Source organism: Panthera pardus, unplaced genomic scaffold, assembly GCF_024362965.1.
Source record: "Panthera pardus isolate Hobbes unplaced genomic scaffold, ASM2436296v1 HiC_scaffold_15, whole genome shotgun sequence".
In the NCBI taxonomy this organism is placed as follows: domain Eukaryota; kingdom Metazoa; phylum Chordata; class Mammalia; order Carnivora; family Felidae; genus Panthera; species Panthera pardus.
In genome coordinates, this window is record NW_026526710.1 from 79,898,503 (window position 1) to 79,923,021 (window position 24,519).

Below are 24,519 nucleotides of genomic sequence, written 5' to 3' on the forward strand. Positions count from 1 at the left end.
TGATAAAAAAAATCAGTGTTATTTTTAAAGGAGTTTAATTAGTTGGGGTACAGTAGAAAGATAGCCACACAAAGGTATATCTCCATTTAGGAAACCATAATACATGGAAATCTGTATATGTTTGGCAAAATGCACAAGGTGGCAGAGAAGCTGTTAATTTCCATTTTAAATCACAAATGGGAAAGTCAAAGGAGGGCATGTCTGTAAACTGGAGTCTTGAAAATGCATTCATTATTTTTTGGCAGTCAAGAGTATTTCCTTCTGTTTTTGCCTTTTCATTTCTCCCGGTTGTTCTTTCCATTTGTTGTTTTACTCTACCTCTTGTATACTGGGAAGAACAGTATCAGTTTGTTTCTTTTATATACTATATAAAAAAGAAGGCTGATCCGTGGCCCCTCAGCGACCATGAGTTTCCATGCAAATGAAGGACAATTTTTCTTGCTACTGAATCTCTTAATATGTTTATAATTCTGAGTCTCTGGGAAATCCTGCTTTCTTTTCACACATTGCATTCAACTACCTTATACTCCCCTTCTATTGACAGGTCAGAATCATTGTCTCTTATTTGAAAACAAATTTATTTCTTTGGAAAAATAATACTCAGTAGATTTGTGTTAAGTATAGTTAATATTTTCCATACTATTACACTATTCCAGAAGTGTGAATTCTCTATCTATAATGCTTTCATAACTAAGAATATGGGCATAAAGAGTAATAGAGGGAAATATGTTTAAACTCAATGAGAAATATTTTACAAGTTTGGACTCAATATATATGTAGTCAGACCTTTACATACTAAAATAATAAAATCTATGCATTCCTTTGTATTACATATTATCCATTACCAAATAATATAAAAATTTTTTTAACGTTATTTATTATTGAGAGACAGACAGACACAGAGCATGAGCAGGGGAGGGTCCGCAAGATAGAGAGACACAGAATCTGAAGCAGGCTCCAGGCTCTGAGCTGTCAGCACAGGGCCGAACACGGGGCTCGAACTCACAAACCGCGAGATCATGACCTGAGCTGAAGTCGGAGGCTTAACCGACTGAGCCACCCAGGCGCCCCCGAAATCATTTTAAATAAGAATCTGTATGTATTAGTTTTCCTGTAGAGAATAATTCCAGTAGAAGTTTCCAGTTGCTAATTATGTAGGAAATTAACTCCTTGATACCCACAGCATTTTATATTTAAATATGGTAAATAATGGAAATATCATTTTTTAGGGAGATTAGAGGTAACCTTTAAGTTTTTATTTATTTGTTTTTTTAATTTATTTTTTTTCAATTTACATCCAAGTTAGTTAGCACATAGTGCACTAATGATTTCAGGAGTCGAATCCAGTGCTCATCCCGGCAGGTGTCTTCCTTAATGCCCCTTGACCATTTAGCCCATCCCCCTACCCAGAACCCCTCCAGAAACCCTCAGCTTGTTCTCTATATTTGAGTCTCTTATGTTTTGTCCCCCTCCCTGTTTTATATTATCTTTTCTTCCCTTCCCTTATGTTTGTCTGTTTGTATCTTAAATTCCAATTCCACATATGAGTGAAATCATATGATATTTGTCCTTCTCTAATTGCTCTCCGCACAGTACATGCTAGTTCTATCCACGTTGTTGCGAATGGCAAGATTTCATTCTTTTTGACTGCCGACTAATATTCCATTGTATGTATATACCACTTCTTCTTTATCCATTCATCTGTCGATGGATATTTGGGCTAAGTTTTGTTTAAATGAAAACTGTTGTCATATATTTCATTGAATTCCTGAAAACCTCTTCAGAGTGAAATATTAATTAAGTTGCCAGGTCCATTAGTAATGAACATTGTGACTGCCCTGAATCTCGGCAGAATCGTCTTTGGATTTTCTCCCCAGCACTGACCCTCACCTGTCTTTTATCACAGGAGCACAAGAACATGTTTTCCATTAGTACAGGAAAATGTGATGACACACGATTTTCCTTTTGCAAACTTCACTTCACTGAACTAAGCCCCAACAGCACAAATATTCCAGTGCCTTTTAAGATATGTACACTTTTTAGTCTGGGTTTGAAATATTAGAAAACAAATGTGTTACTACTTTACTAACGTTTTGAAACAAATGTATTTTAATGCTAACTTAAAAGGGATGTGTTAAATTGCCACATATAAACATACATGATAAATGCAAATTAGCATTTTCTCAGAAATTTTAAAGTATAAGAGAAATTATTTCTCATGTAAGATTTGTTTATATAAAAATCATTCACATTAACATGGAAACAATGGTGACAAAAATATCTGTATCATTTGATTGCACGTTTCCAAAAAATTATATGTGGGATCATGAGAATTTTCTAGCTTAGCTATTCTGAAGCGTTCCCACTTTCCTTTGGTAATAAGGCAAACCTTACATTTCCTTAAAATAGATTTACAATAATATTCTTTTATGTAGTAGTACTTTCTTAGTATACGATTAAATTTATAAGAAATTTTAAGATATCATTTATTGGAAAAAGTTAGAATGTGCCTGTAAAATAAGCAAGCTATTCTGCCCACAAAATTCTTATTTGAAATGAATAAGGAGGCTTTGAAATTTATCTTCTACTTTCTCATTCTACAAATTATATCTTAGCTTTTTTTATATTGAATATTTTGTGCCTGCGGTGTTGTGTGTGTGCGCATATAAAAATAACATTTCTGTGGAAATATTATGGTAATTTAAGTTCTCCAAAAGGGGAGACACCAGCTAACATACCACTCTATGGATTTTAATAGAATTTTACCTGCTTTTATATATTCATTCTCTGTGGGACTCTGTAAATTTATTTTTAAATTTCATAAGATGTAGAATCTCTGAATATTTTACTGCAGATATTATTTTTGTATATTGAGTATATGTCTTATAAAATAAGCATTTCTTTCACTAGATCGTTTTGCTACTGTATCCTGGAGAATTAGTTCTTACTTTTCCAAAGAGCAGCCAAATTGATATTTAGAAATGTCATCCTAAGAATTGTAATGTTTTCTAATATATTCTAGAAAATATTCCATCCTTTTATTTGCTTTACTTTAGTTCTCCTAATTATGTTGAGGCAATATGTCTCATTAGTTTGGTGATGCAGTTTTGAAAAGCAAATAAAGCTTTACTCCATTTACTCTTTGGAGTCTCCTTGGATTGAGCTCTGAACTCAACTTAGGCAGCTTAGAAATCTGTGTATTTGGCCCGGTTCTTTTACATTCACTCCAATACTTTCCCTTCAATTATCCAAGAATCAAATACCCTTGGATGGCTTGCTAATACCACAATACAACATCCACTCTTTATTTCTCTTTCCAGACCAATCATGCTTTTCAACTGCGATAATATTATCTTTTATTTTATACTGAAAGCATTTTAGTTATTACTGTACCATCATTTGTATATCATTGCCTATCTTCAGAAATTGATTCAAGGATACAAAACTGCTGATTCAAAGGGGCACGTGCACCCCAATGTTTATAGCAGCACTCTCAACAATAGCCAAATTATGGAAAGAGCCCAAATGTCCATTGACTGATGAATGAATAAAGAAGATGTGGTGTATATATATACACAATGGAATACAACTCAGTGATGAAAAAGAATGAAATATTGCCATTGGCAACAGTGTGGATAGAACTAGAGAGTATTATGCTAAGCAAAATAGGTCGAGAAAGACAGATATCATATGATTTCACTCATGTAGAATTTAAGAACCGTAACAGATGAACATAAGAGAAGGGAACAAAAAATAAGATAAAAACAGAGAGGGAGACAAACCATAAGAGACTCTTAAGTACAGAGAACAAGCTGAGGGTTGCTGCAGGGGAGGTGGTTGGGGGGATGGGTTAAATGGGTGATGGGTATTAAGAAGGGCACTTTTTGGGATGAGCACTGGATGTCATATACTGAAAGAGATGAATCACTGGGTTTTATTTCTGAAGCCAAGACTACACTGTATGTTAACTAACATGAACTTAACTTTAAAAAAAAGGAAATTGATTATATTTATATTGATAATTATTATTTCCTGCATCATTCATTTTTCTGTCAATGTTGAATAATTATATATTGACCATTTGTGTTTAGGTCCGAAAAGCTAAAGCTAGGTACTGTATATACAGTAATAAATCTAATGAAGTCATTGCCTTCATGGAGCTTAGAGTCCAGTAAATAGGGAAATACAATTCAAATCCTATTTATTTTCCTTATGAATATGTCTTGTCTGATATCCATCACCTAAATAAATTTCTATTATTTTCCTATCAGTAATTCAAGCCCATGTATGGTATAGTCTCCAGGCTTGCTTCCAATGATTCCTAAATACTGGCGTCAGCAATTTTGTTTTTCCCCTAATAAAAGACTTTTTCTGACTCCCTGTTTCCTATTATACTGAAGACTCGAAACCACTTTTCCTTTCTTTTAAAGCATGGCTTCATTGATCCACTCTTTTATTTGTGTGTCTGTATACTCATTTGTTACATTTTTGAGTGCATATATATAACCAGGCTCTACCCTTTAGCATTATGGGGATTGGCATTGGATGAGACTCTGTCTTACTCTCAGGGAGTTTGCAGGCTAGCAGGAAGAGGATGTGTAAATCTGTAGTCCCAATCTAGTGTGAGATCGGCCATGTTTGGAAGATCTGGAGAAAGTGATTTATCACTTACAAAATCAGGAGAGTTGTGGAGAGTTTCCAGGAGGCAGGCTGTTGTAAATAGAGAGAAAATAGGCGTGAGCCTCGCACACTGCGTGGTTTAGAGAGAGAATTGTGGAGAGGTTCAGGGGAAACACTGATCGACCTAATCTCCTATTACACTTTTCCAACTAAGTGAAATATTAACACATATTTTGTGGTTAAGAAAATCAAATAATATTGACTAAACAAAAGTTAGCCTTGATAGCTCCTTCCACTATTTTCTCATTTTCAGAAGTTATTGATTACTATTTTCAGGTTGGTTTTTTTTTTTTTTTTTTTTTTTGCATCTTTCCAGATCTCCATGTGAATAGAATTTGCAACTCATTGTTAAATTGGATTTCTCTAGTATATAATTTTTCATCTCTGATCACTTATAAATTTGAGTTTTCTCCAGGCATGTGTTAACCTTTATTGTTTCATGACTGTAGAAAAAGATCAATGTAAATCAGATCAGAGAAAGACCATGTGTATGTGGAAACTTGATACATTATAGAGGTGATAATTCAATTCACATAGGGGAAGAAAGGCTATTTACCTTCCAATAGCCTACCATTGACCAGAAGCCTTACCAATACATGAGTCAATTAACACGGTTTTTGTATGTTATATGTATTATATACTGCATTCTTACAAAAAACATGATAGAGAAAAGAAAATATCACTAAAGGAAAAGAAAATGCATTTATAGTCTTACACTGTAAAAAATCCACATATAAGGAGAGCTGCATAGTTCAAACCCAGGCTGTTCAAGGGTCAACTGTACATTTATACATGTGCTTATTTTAGCAAATCTTGTTACTTTTTCTAGATGAACTTTACGGGTGGTATCATCCTGAATGGTAAAATGTGTGTCTCTAAAAACCGTTAACTTTGTTACTTCGAAACTGAATGAGGTTCCCCAAACTTTCAGGTATTGCTAATGACTTTCAGGTATTGAAGACCACTTTCTTCGAATGTGTGGTGACAGAGATGTCAAGTTTGGGACTTGGGGGTTCTTGCAGAACAAAAAATGTCTGCAGTTCTGGAAAACTTTCTACCTGTATTGTTCTGCATATTGGATAGCCACGAATATTTCTTCTTTAGAAAATTCGGTTAGGCATATATTTAAAGTTATTGATATGCTCTCTGCTTTTTTTTTCATTTAGTTTATGCTTCCTATAAGTTATTTGCAGTACATTCTAGGGCAATTCCTTGACTTTATTTTTGAGCTAACAAGTTTACTCTTCAGTTATAACCATTTCGTTGTTCTGCTCACCTCTTGTACCAAACACCGAATCCTAATTTCCAAAATCTGTTTAACTTTCTATTGATACAAAATTCTCTTCCAACTCTCTGAGGTTATTAATAATATCTAAAGTTTTATACTTTGTGTTTTTTTTTATTTTTTGAGTTTTATTTATTTATTTTGAGAGAGAGAGAGAGAGCATGAGCAGGGGAGGGACAGAGATAGAGAGATAGAATGAGAGGGAGAGAATCCCAAGCAGGCTCCACACTGTCAGTGCAGAGCCTGACACGGGGATCAAACTCACAAACCTCGAGATCATGACTAGAGCCGAAATCAAGAGTTGGTCACTTAACTGACTGAGCCACCCAGGCGCCCCTGTACTTTGTTCTTTTAACTCTATTTCTTTGAGTGGAATACTTTGTTTAATTTGGTCCTGCTTCTCTATGGTTTGGCTTTTCTCAATTGTTTTGTTGAATTTAATGTTTAAGATTTCTAGTTATATAATTTGTCTTAATAAACTCAGGCTATCATAGAAAAATCCCATAGACTCACATAGCCTTTCCTCTGTCCAAGTGTGGAGAGGGACAGAGTGATAGAGGGCCAATGGGGCAGAGGGAAAAGAGGGGGAAAGAGAATGAGCTCTCTTACTCTTCTCATAAGGGCCACTAATCCAATCATGAGGACTTCACTGGCATGACCTAATCTAATCATAATCACCTCCCAAAGGCCTCATCTCCAAATACCATTGCTTAGGGGTTAGGGCATCAACATGTAAATTTGGTGTGAAAAGAGACACAGACATTCAGTGCATGGCAGTACTTTATGGATGAAATTAATAAAGCTAACTATAGGTTTTTTTGTTTTGTTTTTTGGTTTTTTTGCTCATTTTTTCATGGCATTCTTTCTCCATACTTTTTTTTTTGACCCATTATATTTAAAATGAATTTCTTGTAGACAGCATGTATTTGGGGCATGCTTTTATAACCAATTTAACAATATTTGTCTTTTAATTGATAAGCTTAAACCATTTACCATGTTGATCTTTTTTTAGTGGCAGACTAAGCGGGCAGGGCTCCAAGATCATTAATCACAGGTTGTAGTATAATTTCCACAGGATTAAAAATAACCCATTAACCAATAGGAGCATGTAACCCGAAATAAGCATCAGTTTCATCAGGAGAAGGTGTTCAGAGATACATGCACTTTATGCAAATTCTTAAGAATTCCAGACTAAGTTTTTGATATCCTCGAGCAACCAGAGCATGAATATCACCCAGGTAATAAATACCATGTTTTGGAAGGTGTAACGGTTGAACAGGCATCTGCATGAGAGGAAATTTAATCAAGAGGAAATTTAATCAACATGTGAAAAAATGCCTAACTTTAATGGTCATCTTAGATATGCATTTTAAAATAATGATTCAATACGTTTCCAAATTTATTATATTAGCAAACATGGAAAGTCTCATAGTACAAGTGTGATGAAAATGTAGAAAAATGGGAACTACTTCCTTTGGAGAGCAATTTGGTCCCCTACGATAAAATCACATTGTGCCTAACAGTCTCCTAGTATCGCCATTTAACCGGTTCAAATAGTGTAGAAACCTCCCAGCACATCCCTTATAGAACTATCGTAAATATTTTCTCTATAGATCTCAAAAACCTTAGATGGTGTTAAAATTTTTGCTTCAATATTAAACAATTAAAAAAAACAGAGGGGCGCCTGAGTGGCTCAGTCGGTTAAGCGTCTGATTTCGGCTCAGGTCATGATCTCACAGCTTGTGAGTTCAAGCCCTGTGTTGGGTTTGTGCTGACAGTTCAGAGTCTGGAGCCTGCTTTGGATTCTGTGTCTCCCTCTCTCTCTGTCCCTCCCCACCCCTTCTCTCTCTCAACAACAAATAAACAATAAAATTTTTTTTTAAACTCAAGAGAAGGAACCTCTAGGCTATTTATCATACTTTTCCACTTTCTTTCCTTTCTTCTTTTCTTGATGCTCTAAGATTCCTTCTTCTACCACTTTCATTTTAGAAACTGTCCTGTAGCCATCTTTTAGCATAGGATTGCTGGTGACAGATTCTTAGTTTCCTTTCACCTTAGACTGTCTTCATAAGTTCTTCATCCCTAAAGGACATTTGTTCATGATAAAGAATCTGGACTGATGATTCTTTTTCAGCACTTAAAAAATGTTGAGCCATGATCTATCAGCTTTGATGGTTTCTTATGAGAAATCTGCCATTGAATTGGTTTTCCCCTGTAGGTAGGGGGATATTTACTCTGGCTGCTTTTAAGATTTTCTCTTCGTCTTGAGTTTTCAGAAGTTTTACTATGATGTGTCTTTGTATGATTTGCCTTGAATTTATCTTCTTTGCCATTTGCTCACCTTCTTGAATCTGTAGGTTTATAGTTGTTGTCATTATTCCTTCTAGTGCTTTTTCAGCCCTGACCTCTGTGTCCTCTTTTTTTCTAGGCCTTCAGTGATATGACCCTTAGACTCTTGTACCAGTTCTGCAAGCCCCAGGAATTCCATTCATTTCTTCTCATTCTGTTTTCTGTGTTCATTGGATAATTTCTGTTTTCTAAGTGCGATTATTTTTTCCCTTCTCTTCCCTCTATTGTATTATCAACCCCATCCAATTCCTTTTGTTTAATTTTGGTTCCTGTACTTTTCACTTCCAAAGTTCCTCTTGGATTCTTCTTTATATTTTATTTCTTTACTGGGAATTTCTATTTCCTGCTGAGAGTTTCTATGTTTTTATGTTCCCAGTACATTTGTAATTACTTGTTGAAGCATTTCTATGATGGTATCTTTAAAATCCTTGTCAGATCGTTCCGACATCTATGTCATTCCGGTGCCGATGTCTGTTGATCATCCTTCCTCATTCAGGTTTGATTTTCCAGGTTCTTGGTATGATGAGTGGTTTCCTATTGAAATCTGAACTTTGGGTATCATGAGACTCTGGATCTCATTTAGAGCTTTTGTTTTATCTGGCTTGCTCTGACACCATCCCAGTAGGTGAAGGGGTACACCACCTTCGTAATTCCAGGTTTTCATGAAAGTCCACTTTCCCTATTTAGCCTCTGCCATCACACGTGGGTGAGAGGCTCCTCCTGACTGCTGGGATTCAGGCTTCCCACCAGGCCTCTTCTGGTGTCATCCCACTGAGAGTGGAGGAGTGTGTTGTTATTACGACTCCGTTGATGGCCTGGTGTGGTTTTACACTCTTCCATGCTTTCCCACAGCTCTCGGATACTATGTTCTCTTTTCCCACTTTCTTTTCCATCTTACTATTTCAGTTAGCTTAGTTTCTAATAATCTACAAGTTCATGATTCATTCTGTGGATGTGTTGCGTCGACTGGTGATCCCTGTCTGGTACTTCCCAACAACTCTCCTAAATCAGTCTCATTCTGATAATTGCTTTATCTCTCCAGACTGTTTTCTTGCTATTTAAATATACCTCCTAATTGTTTGCTGAAAGCTGGACAAATTATATAGCACAATAAATACATGAATTTTTTTTTTTTAATGTCTGTAGATGAACAAGCCTTTCCTCCAGTTAGGCCTTCAGACTATGGGAAAAGTCTAATCAGATTTTGAGTGGTTTGGGTGCTAGTTAATATGTTAGAGGTTCATCTCAATATCTGATCACCCTTTGACTTTGGTGTATCCCTTGGCCCTGCTCCCTAGAGAGACCTCCCTCTCAGCTGGCTTGACAGTTATTTTGCTAGTGTGGTGTTGAGTGGGTGGGAGAGTAAAATATTCCCTGGTATTCTGATTGAGCCTTGGTGTCTGTCTGTCTCTCTCTCTCTCTCTCTCTCTCTCTCTCTTTTAATGTTTGTTGATTTGTTTAAGGAGAGCATGTGTGAACAGAGGAGGGGTAGAGAGAGAGAATCCCAACCAGGCTGCACACTGTCAGGGCAAACCCAATGTGGGGCTTGATCTCATGAACCATGAGATCATGATGTGAGTGGAAATCAAGAGTCAGACACTTAACAACTGAGCCACCCAGGCGCCCCTGAGCCTTAGTCTTATGGAGTCTGTGAACTGGGTATTGGGGAAGTATCTTTCTCAGGTGTCCTTACTCATTTTCCAGATACAATGCTTGACTTACCATATATTCCTGCCTCTCCCATAGGATAGTCTATTCCCACAGGAGTAGACTTTTGTGTTTCTTGCCCCCCCCCCAACTTCCTATAAACAACCATTAGCACTATAATATCAATTCCTGTATTTTTTTCATATGATATAATGTTAAGTACACAATGCCCAAATGATACTTGTCAACCCAATAAATAAGCAATGTATTGTAATTTCCATAATGTATACAGTGATAAAATATGTGTCACAAAATCCACCTTTTTAGTGTTATTTTTCAGGGTCTTATTTTTTCTTCCAACTTCTAGATTGACAAAGACTATTCTTAGTAAACTACAATAACTTTTCGTTGCATTATTAATTTGTTTAAGACTATTTTGATGAATAACCTTTCTTTTTTTATCTATCAATGTAAGAAGTTCATAATCATGAAAAATATTAGAGCCCCCATTATCAGTGTTTATAAAATTATTTAATTGACCAAGAGTTTTATAACTTACATATGCATATTTATTCTGGTAAGAGCAAATTATATAGCCTTGAAATATAATTTCATTACTTTTCAGCAAATCTTACATCATGTAAATCCATCAGCCATGGCTATTTTCCTTATTGAATTTGAGAATGAGAAATTTAGGTCCCTTTTAAGCTGTCAGAATGAGAAAGTTTCATAAAATATATTAGCAAATGAGAAATATTTAGCATATTTATTGCTATGGTAATCATAGACCGACTGTATTTCAATAGTAAACAGAGATACAGTATTAGTAGTAAATCTTTAAAGAGCACTTCTTTCTTTATCTTTCAAGCTCTTTGGATAACCCTTATTGGCTACGGGAAGAATATAGCTAGGACTTTATTTTTAGATGAAATAAATCAAAATATAAAGAACAAGGACTTCCACTATAAATTAGAAGCAGTATAAATATTCATGATTTTTTAATCTTACATAATTCTTCTTCTAAAAATGTTTGTCCATATCTTTCTAGAAAAACAACTGACACTCCTATTTGATGCCAACTTTGGCGAAATGAGATGCTCAGAGAATTACTGTTATTATGTGATTCTTTAAAAATATCTATGTATGGACTTCATCATTACAATTGTATTACTTCCTTTTGCTTTTTTTCTGCCTGGTTTCTAATCCCATCTTTCCCACACACTTGCAGTTTGCCCTTGGGAACATTTAACTTGTTTGTTTTTTGTTTTTTGTTTTTTTACCTCACTTTCCTCATCTGCAAGATGGTGCTATAATAATACCAGGATGTTTAGATAAGTAGATGGTTTCACACTTGTTGATAGTCTAGATTAGCCTCTAGCACATAAGTAATGACATAGTGATATAATTTTCTGAATACAATACGCTTTCTAATTCTTTTTAAAATAAAATTGTCTAACCTAAAGCACTTCAGTAAGTTAAATACAACACATGTGGAATTTGTAATCATTTTGATAGTAGCAACTAGGGTAATGCTTACATCCTCAATTATGGTACTATACTGAAAAATGTTTTTCTATGAACATGAGTCTCATAATTTGATCCAAGGGATAATAAACTAAAGGTGATTTTATTGTGTAGTAATATATATGTGAGTGTGTGTGTGTGTGTAAGCAAATATTTGATTATAATCAAGGTGGCGATATTCAGTAAGAACCATGTGAAATAAGTATCTGTAATACAAAAACTTTGAAAAAGAACACTGTCCTTAGGAAGAGTAATAAATCATATTTAAAATATCTTTATCAGAATTTATTCTTAATGAGCTTTTAATCAAATTTATTTTGTAAAAGGTGAAAGATTTATGCGATCTGAAGAGAAACCAGAGTATAATCAAATTCATTTTGATTAGCTCCAATTTTTCCATACTTCTTAAAAAAATTTTTTTAATGTTTATTTACTTTTGAGAGAGAGAGAGAGACAGAGTACGAGCCAGGGGGAGGGGCAGAGAGAGAGGGAGACACAGACTCTGAAGCAGGCTTCAGGCTCTGAGCTGTCAGCACAGAGCCTGATGTGGGACTTGAACTCACGAACCATGACCTCATGACCTGAGCCAAAGTTGGACGCTTAACCAACTGAGCCACCCAGGTACCCCATCCATACTTCTTTTTTGATACTTGTATGCAGACAGACCTAAGAGTGTGTTTGCAAAAGTATCTTCAAATTATATATAATTAGAATCACTTCCCTGTCTTACCATGGCTTTATGGACCTGGTTATCATTCGTTGTTAATTTACAGCCTTGTTTTCAGTTCTATTTCCATCCAATTTCTTTTTCACATATTCATCCACACCCCGCCCTGCCAGAATTATCTAGTGAAATTCACAGATACATATTCACAAATACTTCTACAGAAAAAAAAAGCCAAATTTTGCTCTATTGATTTGCTCCAGTGATTAAAAGATAGGATCACCTGCTGTAAAGCCTAGACTTTTTCTTCTCTCTCCCTTTATCTTGCTCACTACCCATCCCCTTCAATGTCTCCATACATTGTCTTATGTAAATATACCTGACAAAGTTAATGCCCAGCACCTGAGGCCAAGGCAAGACAACATGATATAAAGCATGTCTTTAGTCATAAGAAGAAAGTCACTAGAAATATTAGAATAGTAGTTAGAAAGGTAGATATGATATTTTTGAAAATCCCCAAATGCTACATTTTGGAATTGTGTCCTGAATTCTTTCCTTCAAAGACAATGTTGGAATTTGGGGTCTGGACTACTCTTTATTCTCTCTTCCTGTTTCCATGTAAGTCTCTTCATCTGTAGAAGAGGAGAGAGTCACCTGATGGGTTTTGTTGGCAGAGGAATCAGCATACAGCGTCCCGCCTGCCTGTCCCCTCTGATCTGCCTGCGGGACACCGATCTCCTGAACTGAGTTGTGCTGCTGCAGGGGCATATGCCTGCACACTGCTAGGTGTGAAGGACACCTGTGCTTCTGTGTTTCCACGAGTGTTAGGAATTGTGTTATTGTCCTGAAACTGAACCCAGGTCTCTAAGATCCTTCTCTAACATTTTGATTTCTGTCCGTTCCTATTTGTCTACCTCAACTGGCTCTGAACTATTGGGAGAAGATTTGTTATCTATGAGGCCCCTTAAAATCCCAATAGAGAATATATTTTTAAATGAATCAATTTTAGTAAGTGGGCCTTTGGTTTCAGAAATATGCATGAAAAGGGGTGCCTGGGTAGCTCAGTTGGTCGAACATCCAATTCTTGATTTTGAATCATGTCATGATCTCAGGGTCGTGAAACTGAGCCCTGTGTCAGACTCCATGCTGAACACAGAGCTTGCTTAAGATTCTCCCTCTTCTTCTCTATCTCTAAAATAAAAAAAAAAAATACAGGAAAAGATATTAGATATCAATATCATAATATATGTTAGTACAAGTTTATCCGAATGTTCATAATAAAATTTTAGAGATTCTTTACTGATTATATTCAGATGTAATTAAAAAGTAAAGACATGGTGAATTTTGCTCTTTTTATTTATTTTTAATTTCTAAAAAATGTTTATTTATTATTGAGAGACAGAGGCAGAGCACAAGCAGGGGAGAGACAGAGAGAGATGGAGACACAGAATCGGAAGCAGGCTCCAGATTCTGAGCTGTCAGCACGGAGCCCAACGTGGGGCTCAAACTCATGAACTATGAAATCATGACGACCCGAGCCAAAGTTGGGCGCTTAACCGACTGAGCCACCCAGGCAACCCAAATTTTGTTCTTTTAAAAAGCAGTATCTTTTTACTTTGTGTAGTTTTCTTAGCTCTGTGAACAGAGCTTTGTTTAAAAGTTATGAATGACTTCTAAATATCCACAATAGTAAAGGAAAATGAACATATGTTTGCAATTTTGTATGGGATATTCATGAGTTTTTTAGTCATCGGATGCTTTCATTTAGGAAGTATTACATACACCAGCAGCAGGTTTCTAATGTTCCTTTAGTGAGATGTCTATAGTAGGTAGTCTAATGGTAACACTCTCAAATCCTTGAATCTACTTATTGATTTGCAGGTTGGTGCAGGGTACAAGGAGTTCCCAATCCATAAATAGCCTGGCCACATAAATATGGAATGTCTTAGTAATTTAAGTATTATTTTTTGTTTAGTTCTTTGACTGGCAGATCTCTCCTATTGTTTTCTATATAATGGCCTATAGTTGCAAACAAACCTATCACTGAGACCATGTCGAATTCTGGATACAAAGCAAACAAGAAGATCCAGAAAAGCAGATAAATGGCTACTGAACCACAAGACAGTAAATTTCTTTTGTTTTCTTTGCAATAATCGTGATATTGTAGGATGTAGCTGACTGAGGGTCACCCACGCCACTCCCAAAGCTGACATATCTGTTTATTCTAGATCTAAGAGGAGAATCACATAGAGCTTAGCAACCAAAGGCATTGTATCTGATGTATGTCGAGGATGCTTAAAACCAGTTCTCGATATACTTTTTAATATACAGCATCATTTAGAAGCTTATTTACTATTATTTAGAAAGACATTTAAATTGCTAGCTCTCACAAATATACAACATTTATGATTCTTTCAGCCCTTTTTGCATACAGAAGCATATTTTCATGAAGAACGTTTTCTTTTAGGAAAAAACGTTCAAACTTATGGCAGAAAGGTTTATTGTTTTAGAACTAGATTCTTAAATGCTGACTAATTCTTTTTTCTAACAGAAATAGTCACAGGTCTGCTTTTCACTGTTTTCGCAAGATTCACAAACATTGGGTCTCCTGCACCTTTAACTGCTGCAGCGTCAAATCTTAGCAAGAGCCAAGCCACTCTCTCTATAGGTTGTATTAAAAGATACTCAATATAGGGGCCCCTGGGTGGCTCAGTCGGATAAGCGTCCGACTTAGACTCAGGTCGCCATCTCGCGGTCTGGGAGTTCGAGCCCTATATCGGGCTCTGTGCTGGCAGATCAGAGCCTGGAGCCTGTTTCAGATTCTATGTCTCCCTCTGTCTCTGGTCCCCCCCCCGTTCATGCTCTGTCTCTCTCTGTCTCAAAAATAAATAAACATTAAGAAATAAATAAAGATACTCACTATAAAGTAACCAACTGTGAATCCATGATAATTTTACAAACTTTTATCAGCAGTTATGTTGGTGATTTGATGTATATTTAATCATTTTATGAATAAGGCTTAAAACAAATTCAGGTACTCAAATATCATGTTTTTGTTGTTCTCGTTAAGAAAAATGTTCTAGTCCAGCTGTATGAGGCCATTTTTTTTTTCCTGTGGCATTTTCCCATTTATTTTATTGACCTAAGAAAAAAACATGTCTGGGGCACCTGAGTGGCTCAGTCAGTTGAGTGTCCAACTCGATTTCAGCTTGGGTCATGGTCTTGAAGTTGTGGGATTGAGCCCTGAGTCGGGCTCCACTCTACATGGAGACTGCTTGGGAATTCTCTCTCTCTCTCTCTCTCTCTCTCTCTCTCTCTCTCTCTCTCCTTCTGCTCCTCCCTGACTCACACTTTCTTTCTCCCTCCCTCTCTCTCTCTCTCTCTCTCTCTCTTTCCCTCCCTCCCTCTCTCTCAAAAAGAAAAAAAAGGAGAGAAAAAAGTTTGTTGGGTATAGTCAATTTATATATGGTAGAACCTTTACCCATGCAACAGCTAACTGTTTTGAATGCTATTTAACTGTGGTATAACTTAGTTTTCCCTCATAACCATAAGACTATACATTCAAATACATCCTCAAAATTTTAAAGTAGACCATCAGTGAAGAGTGGTGGAATTATAATGCAGGAATATAGGAAAGAAGATTTTATGATTTACAAGAAAACCCACACGACATCTTTACGTATGTGGCTCTTTCCCCTAATGGTTATCAAACGTACACTTTACCAAAAATCATTTAAAACATTTAGATAGGATTCTTTATATACAGAAAGTATCATAGTCTATCAAAATGATCTTCTTTGATCCTACACTGTGTTGAGAACCATTGTGCTAAATGCTGTGAGAAATGTAAATTAGGAGATACCGCATGCTCCAAGGAACATACAAATTAGCTAGGAATTTAAAACATGTCACCATAGAAAGGTTACAAGAAGCAGTGTCCAAAGTCAAGTGAGAAGTAGAGGCATCCTTCCCAGGCACCACTGCCAACTGTATCTGCACTTACATAATATGAAATTAATATTCCAGGATTGATTACTCTTGGAGTTTTGTATGCCCCTTTCTTCTCCTTCTGGATAAAATTTCTAATCATTATTTTCTCATGAGCATTCCATAGGTCAAGGGAAAGCAGAACTTCAAGTATTAAATATTTAACTCATTATTTTTGGCTTAAGAAACAATAAGATTATAGAGCAATTTATTGTATCTATAAACTCTCACCAAATATTTGAAGAAGGAGGCTGATACCTATTTGGGCAGTCTATAATAACGTTCGAGGAGTCTGTGTGAATAATTTTTCTAATGTTGCCTCCAACAGTTGTTACCATGCATATAATCGAACTGATTGGGTCCTTTGAGGAATGTCCTTTGGAATATTTGTTTTCTTGAGAGAATACTAACAAACAATAAGTCAAGGCTGTGAGCTCTGGGTCTATTTCCAAGTTGAAGTGTGTGGCTTGGGAATGTTTTCTCAGGTCGGTCTGCCTTCAGTGTCCCATTATTATTACCTAATAATGTGACTTCATAAGTAACTGCCTGGAGACTTCGCACTCTCTTGTCTTAGGCCATTCTGCAAGTGACGTCCTTCATTCATTAATTCTCTCAACAAACACCCTACCTTTTATGTGCAGAGGGAAAGCACATTCTGTCTGTCTCCTGTAGTGGCTCATTTAAGAAATTTTCTCTACACAAAATTTGTATAGATCAGCCCCATGGGACTTAGGCTCTTCAGACTCCATCACAAACAATATTTTCTTTTTCTCTCCTTTGAAATGAAATATTCATACACGCAGCACTAATTGAAAGTTTATGTTCACAGGATTCAATAGGAATCCAGAGGCCTTTCAGAGAAGTTTGCTCTGAGGAGACAGTACCCATAGAACATTCCCTTTTCTCAGTTAAAAGATATTTTCTCTTCATTGCTAAAATTATATAAAGTTTAAAGTATAAAATATTCTCTTAGGTTTGGCTTTGGTTTCAAGTAAATGATATTTAGATTCCTATTCATTCACCAGTACATAAGCTGTACAAAAACAACCAAGTTTTGACTTACAAAACTTAAAATTCCACTAAAGATCTAACACATTTTCACAAATCTTAAAACTGTCATATTAAAAAAGTAGTTAAGCATGCCCAGAATACTAATTAATTATTCAAAAACAACTCTTAGTGGTCTTATTTTGATAACAAAACGGATGCGAATTTATGTAGAAATTTTGGAAAATACAGAAGATATCACAAGCATTAGGAATATTTTATAAAATCATTAAATTTTCTTTTGCAAAATAATTCTGAATGGATGCATTATATAATATGTACAGAGTAATGCAGTTAACTAAAGACCAGAAAGTGATATTTAGGTTCTTTTTTAAAAAAAGTTTATTTATTTGTTTTGAGAGAGAGAGAGAGAGAGAGAGAGAGAGAGAGAATATGAATGAATCCCAAACAAGCTCCCTGGGCTCAGCTTGGAGCCCAATGCAGGGCTGGAACTCATGAACTATGAGATCATGACCTGAGCTGAAACTAAGAGTTGTATGCTTAACCTACTAAGCCACCCAGGAGCCCTGATACTTAGGTTCTTTTTAACACATACACAATTATTACTTTTACAATAGTGAGTCAAAAGTTGGACACATTTTAATTAATAAATTTGCATTACAAACATTGTCTCAAAAAAAAGTATCAATTTATTTTCATTAGCAATGGACAAGTAATTTATACATCCTTTGACTATTTAGACATATTTCTGAGTCTCTGCCTTCCTTAAAGTCCTCTGTTTGTCTCTTTCTGTCATAATATCACCTGGTTTTAAATATTATAACTTTCCTGTATTTTAACTCATCAAGTGAGGCTATCAGTAAATTTCTTGTTCAAGTTTTCTTGGCTCTTTTCTTACACACATTCTGGCAGATAACTTTCCAGATTATTGTTCTATGTTCCTAAAGAAAGCCCATTATGATCCCATTGATATGGATGGCATTAAATTTGTGAGTTAGAGATTTGCTCTTAAATTATTAATAACTCTTTACATTGGTCTGGTCTTTCTCTTCAGAGAAGTTCATTTTCTTCATGTTCTTATGAACTTCCTATTCAGTTTATTCTTAGACATTTTGTATTTTTTGGATAATATTAATTAGCTCTCCTTTTATTATAGTTCATCTCAGATCAATTCTGGACTGTAAGAAAAGCTATGGTTTCTATGCATTTGATAGCACATGACCAGATTGGCCCCAATGTGTCTCATATGGTTTAATTTACAAACTTGGGGTTAGCTTGTTTATACTCATGCAAAATTTGATGATTTTATCCTGGCTTGGCCATAACTTAAAGAGCAACACTGAAAATAGGATTGGCAATAGGCATCCTAAACTCTTCCCTGATTTCATAGTCATGGTGTGATGTTTTAACATTAACTATGCTGATGATATTTATGGATTATGGAGACTGTATCAGTCTGAATATCATCTTGCTCAATCTAATTTACTGAATTTTAATTTTTTTAGAATATATTTTTAAATTTTACTCAAATGCCCTTAGGACCTATATTGACAGGATTTAAATTCTTCCCCTTCCATTTAGTATTATTTAAGATGAATTATATAAATAACCTCCTAAGAGCAATAAATTTCAGCCAGCTGGAATAAACACTTCCTTTCAGTTGTATTATTCATTTTAATTCACTGCTAAATTCAATTTACTGCTATATTATATAGAATTTGTCAATTTATACTTAAATTTGCTTTCATATGCAGTTAAATATGCTTATTTTATTTGAAATATTTGCTGAGTAGCTCAGAAAATGTATTTATCATCATAGTACCGGCCAAACTTATCTGAATGATGGAGTATATGGGACCCTATATTAACCTATTAATGTACTTGAGGACTTTTTGAAAGTGGGTTATTTCATTTTATATAAATCAGTGAATTAATGTAATACGGCTTTCTTTAGATTCTATTATGATTAGCACAGGGTTTTGGAACTTACAATTGATTTGGGTGAAAATACAGAGGCAGTTACACTCTTTGAAATAATGTAAATTCAACATGGGAATTGAAGGGGTCTTGTCATTTGTTTATCTATAGAAAGCACAGCGTCTGACAGTCTGTCCATCTTTGTTTTGTCTAGATCAGCTCAAATGGAAGCAATGAAAGCCATCAACTTGCAGGCACAGACATATGCAAATATGAGTTGTTGAGTCCATTGTCTACCTGTAGAAATCTCTTAGATTACCCACTTCCAAAAGCATAATGTAGAGTTAACAACTCAGGCCTTGCAGTCAGACTATAAAGCACATAACAATGTGACACCAACACAGAATTAAATACTTAGTAAGTGTTGATAATAGTACTATTGTTATCATACTAATTCTCTGGGGGTAAAGCCCTGGGCATCAGATAGCCTTTTGAACTCTCAGGGAGGTAGTGAGCTTTTCTGGCAGTTAATAAATTCTATTTGCACTTATTTAATATGAAATTAGGCTAATAGTTACTAATATTGTTTCTTCATATTGTCTGGAGAAATAATTATGCTGTTTCCAGCAGAAGATAAAATATGCTAAACATTAAAAAAAAGTAAAAGCTAAATTTCCAACTACATTGTTAAAAGTAATATTACTTAGAGATAATCCTAGATTGGGTTGATGAAGATTGGAAACACAGAAATGAAAGAAGGGAGGATAAAATGGGCCGTTTCTTTAAGTGTTAAAAAAAATATTGAATTATGCTTAAATTTGGTAGCTACAACTACAGTTCAAAGTGTTTATAACTTCAGACTAAGAATGAAGCCTTTGTGTATAAAAGGGAATCATAAACCTATCATAAACAGAAACAATCACAAAACATAAATACTAAAAAATCTCAAAAATTCTCCAATCAGAAATCACACAAGCCATAATGCAGCAAAATTTGGCAACAGATATTTATGAATAAATAATTCTCCTAAATAATTGCATGAGAAAAAATTAGTTATTCATCAAATGAATACTCCAAAAGATAACGGAAGTTAGCATTTTTTTCTTAATGCCCAAAATCTAAAAATGATACAAATTTCATAAACAATAATATTGTTCAATGCATTGTATTTCTAGGGAATGTATATGGGAATGGGAGAAAACACACAAGAGCACGGCTGCATTTCACAGGTGGTTCTAGGTGGTTCTGATGTAAAGCATATTTGCTGCAAACATTTTCAACCCATAACTAATTGGCCCCAAGTCAATTTTGCTATAGAAGAAAAAAAATCACCAAAAAGAAGAGAGGGACTTTCATTTAAAAAGACCTGGCGAGGGGCATTTGGGTGACTCAGTGAAGTGTCTGACTCTTCTCAGCTCAGGTCTTGATCTCAGGGTCGTGAGTTCAAACCCCACATTGGGCTCCACACTGGACATGGAATCTACTTAAAAAAAAAAGACGCAGTGAAACATAAAAAAATGAATAACATTTATAAAGACTTTAATGAAAAATACAAAACATTTGAACATATTTAAAATGAGTGTAGATTCATGACAATGCTGCACAAAGAACTGATTTTGCTTTGCAGACTGTACCTAAGCACTGTCTTCACAGTCTTCCATTTATAGTGTTTTTACAATATGTTTTGCTTAGCGACTCACCTCCCTATTTGGCCTTGCACTTTTGCCTTTTTTGCTAAAATTTCTTCAAGAGAAGCATCAGTTTCCAAGTACTAGAATGCGTATTTGTAATCAAGCTTTATATGGCATTGTGAAAGCCTTCTGCACAGGTGTTTGTTCTGGCCATATTGTCACATGTCTACTGATGGACATTCCAAAGTTCTGTGGGACATGTGGGTTTAAAACTCTGTGCCACTGTATAGACCACTATGAGGGCTAAATTTATATCATATAAAAATAGGAGCACTGTGCCAATGGAGAAACGAAACCAAATAGTCAACCGGTTACTTTTTTATCTCTTAAGGCAAAACTACCCCGTGGCCAAGTAGTGATGCTGAAAATGTTTGTGGCAAAGATGTCTACTGTGAAGATACCAGACACGCTCGCACACAATGTTGAATGAAAGAAGCGGTTATAAAAGGATATAGACCATGTGATTTCATTTAGAGATTGTACTGGCAGAAGACACAGCAGCAGTTGAAAGATGCAGGTAGCTTTTGTCATGTTGGCGACCTTATAGATCTTAAGCAGGGTGGTGGACTCACAGGCCATTTTCCCTTCTGCAAAGTTTCTCCAACAGTATAACTCATGTTATACTTCATTGTGTATGAGTTATGTGTTATAAATAATTCAAAACCGCATAGAATGTGTTCAGGATGCTATTCAAGAGTGGTGATTCTACAGGGAGGTAGGCATGCAGATTTTCTGAAGAAAAAAAAAAAAAACCTAGCGATACGTATAGGCTTAAAAGCATTCTTTTTCTGTAGTCCAATAGTTTCAGAGAAATGAGAACTCCAAAAATAAAATGGATCTCTCTCCAGGTCATTTAATAGTGTAAAACAGAGGTCAAAGATACAGAAAGGAAGAAAAGAATAAAAAAACAAGCTAGTCAAAGTGATGCCTTTAGCCCAACTTTATGAAGAGTCAGAAGACCACTAATGTGGGGGTGGTGAAGAAAATATTGTTTATTAGATTTCTTCTTTGGCAGAATGCTGTATGTGGTTTAATGAAGAAAATTAAGACTGAATAAAATGCAATTTCCTTCAGCAGAGGAATAGTGAATGGTTCAGACATAGGATGAACTGTTAATCAGTTTTCGAGAAGACAATTGCAAAGACTTATGTGTTCACTTTCATGGAAACATACTTCTATTAAGTGAAAAGAAGTTGGCAAAATGGATCATGGTAAATACTATAGATTGCTCTTTTCTGATGCTTTTCTTTGTTGTAGAGGCTAAAATGCTGATATATATATGTGTATATATATGTGTATATATATGTATATATGTGTATATATATATGTGTGTGTATATATATATGTGTATATATATGTGTCTTTATATATGTGTATATATATGTATATATATGTTACATACACTTTTGTTAGGTCCTGGTTTTCTATTCCAACCTGTACTGAAACTCCCCCACCTTCCAGGTAGATCCCTTCATCGGTGAGTTCGCCGGTGGCTGGTGGCATTCTGGAGATCCAGGACGGAATTCTGCCGTCTAGCATCTTAAATGTTTGATAAACACCTATTTCCTTATATTAAATTCCTTTCTTCTTGAGATACTTGCAGTTGCCTTCATTCATCACAGGATGGTATAGCGATCTTAAATAAGGTCGTTCGTTTATTCAAGCAATTCAACCTAGGGCTTGGAATTTTCTAGGTACTTGGGATACGTCATTGAACAAAATGGACAGAGATCTTTGCCCTTGAACAGTTTAAAGTTTAGCCAAAGTTGTCCGTGAAGGAAAACCAAAAATGATATAGAAGTGTATACTCCCTGAGAAAGGTTGCTGTTTTGTTTTCCTTTGTAAAAAGAAATAAGATAGATCCAGGGAGGGCATGGATGACATAGTTTGAAGTATTAAACAGAGTGGTCAGATGAAGTCACATTGAGGACACTTGAGCAAAAATTAGTAGGAGTCAGAAAACAAGCCAATGGATATATGGGGCAGAGGGAATGACTAGACCCAGGCCCAGAGATTGGAGTGGGCCTGACGTGTTGGAGGAACAACACAGAAGGAAGGCAGAGTATCGCGGGCGGTGAGGCCAGAGAAATGGCAGGGGCTCCCCACCACGGAACTTACAGGTCAAGTATTAGGACACTGGGTTTACTCGGAGACAAGGGGGGCACTGTGCCTTTTGTGCAGATGAGTGTGCACCATCTGACTGGTGTTCTAAGAAGATCAAGGATCACTTAGCTGCTGAGATTGTCAATGGGATTGATGGGTCCCAGTAAGGAGGCTATTGCCATGATCCAGGAAAGCTAGAGCTTGGAACCTGGGGGAGACTGATGGCAGTGAAGGTAGCATGGCTATCACCAGATGGCTGAGTTTGTTTTCATGTCTTTACTTTTCTGTGCCTTCAGATATCCTACAATAAGCATAATTTACTTAATACGAAAAGCACTTTTAGGAATTAAAATCTATAGCTGGTAGAAGAGGAAAAGTGGTTAAAGGAGACAGGCATATTTAGTTCCAATGTAAAGCATCTGGAGAAAAGAGGGGAAGGAAGGGGGAAAGGAAGGGACGAGAAACAAAGATGGAGAAAAGGTAGTTCATACTAGCAGTAAAGTACAAGGGCCACAAAATGTACGCATGCATGTGGTAATGCTGGCCTCCGTGCTGAGAACAATAACAGTAACAATAACCCTAGCACCTCAGGGACTTACCAAAACAAAGCATTATTTCTGCTCATTCCACAACGCAGTGTGGTTGGTGGGGTGGGAAGGTCAGCTCTAATTCCCGTATTCACTCGGGGACCCTCTGAGAGAGGAACCCCATCTCATTCTGTGGAGCAGCCAGGGACTCATGAAGGAGACACCTGCCTCTAAACCATGCTGGCAGAACATTAGTCCAGGACTGGTCAAATGCCCAAACTGACCACAGGGTACTGAGAAATTTAGTGAGCATCGCAACCTTTAAATTTTGAGTAGATAATGGGAAGAAGACACGAGAACAAAGGATACCCAGGTAAAAGAGAGCTGCCCTAGCAAAGGAAAAAGTATCCTTTAAGGACAGATGACTCTCCAGGGTCTTGGCTAGCTGTAACACTTTGGTGATCTGAATAAGAGTTGCTTTGAAGAAGAAGAGAGAATAAAACCTGATCAGTGTTGAGTGAGAGTATAATTCATGGGACGATAACAGTAGTGTATATACATATATGCATATATGACCTAGAAGTTTTATTATAATATGAATGAGAAAGTGGGGCCTGCAGGGCTGTTTTGATAGTTTAAATATTTAATGACATAAAGATCTTAGTATACTTAAAGGTATCAAGTATACCTAGTGTACCTAAAGACGCCAAGTATGTTTAATATCCTTAAAATATTTTAAGGTATTAAAGATATTCTGTATTTCAAGGGGCTTGGTCTACCGAGATACGAAAATATTGAGGTCGTAGGTAAGAATAGGGCTCTGCTGAAGAGTGAAGTCCTTAGGAAGACCGTGCAGAGGTAGTGGAGAGGTTGGTCTTAAATAGGAAGAGCACGTATTTCCATTTTTCACAGGAGAGAAGACAGAGAGTGAAGGTGAAGGTGGAGGCTGGGTGTTGAAGCTGAGGGCTTGTCTGTTTCCGTTCCCGTGTGATGTATCCAGTTAGGTGACTAGTGAGAGCGAAGAGGAGGAGAAGTGGAGATTTGATGAGAACGTGTCTTCGAAACTGAAGACGTGAATTTACCAGTAACGGGTAGTGACAGGCAAGTGCAAAATGCCAGACCAACGGAGAGGAAGAC

General features: G+C 36.0%; 1 long non-coding RNA gene across 1 annotated transcript in view; it reads left to right on the forward strand.

Annotated features, from left to right (window-relative positions):
• LOC109256865 (uncharacterized) overlaps window positions 1-24,519 on the forward strand; it is a 125,099-nt gene that overhangs the window by 51,872 nt on the left and 48,708 nt on the right. The gene's annotated exons all lie outside the window — the stretch shown is intronic.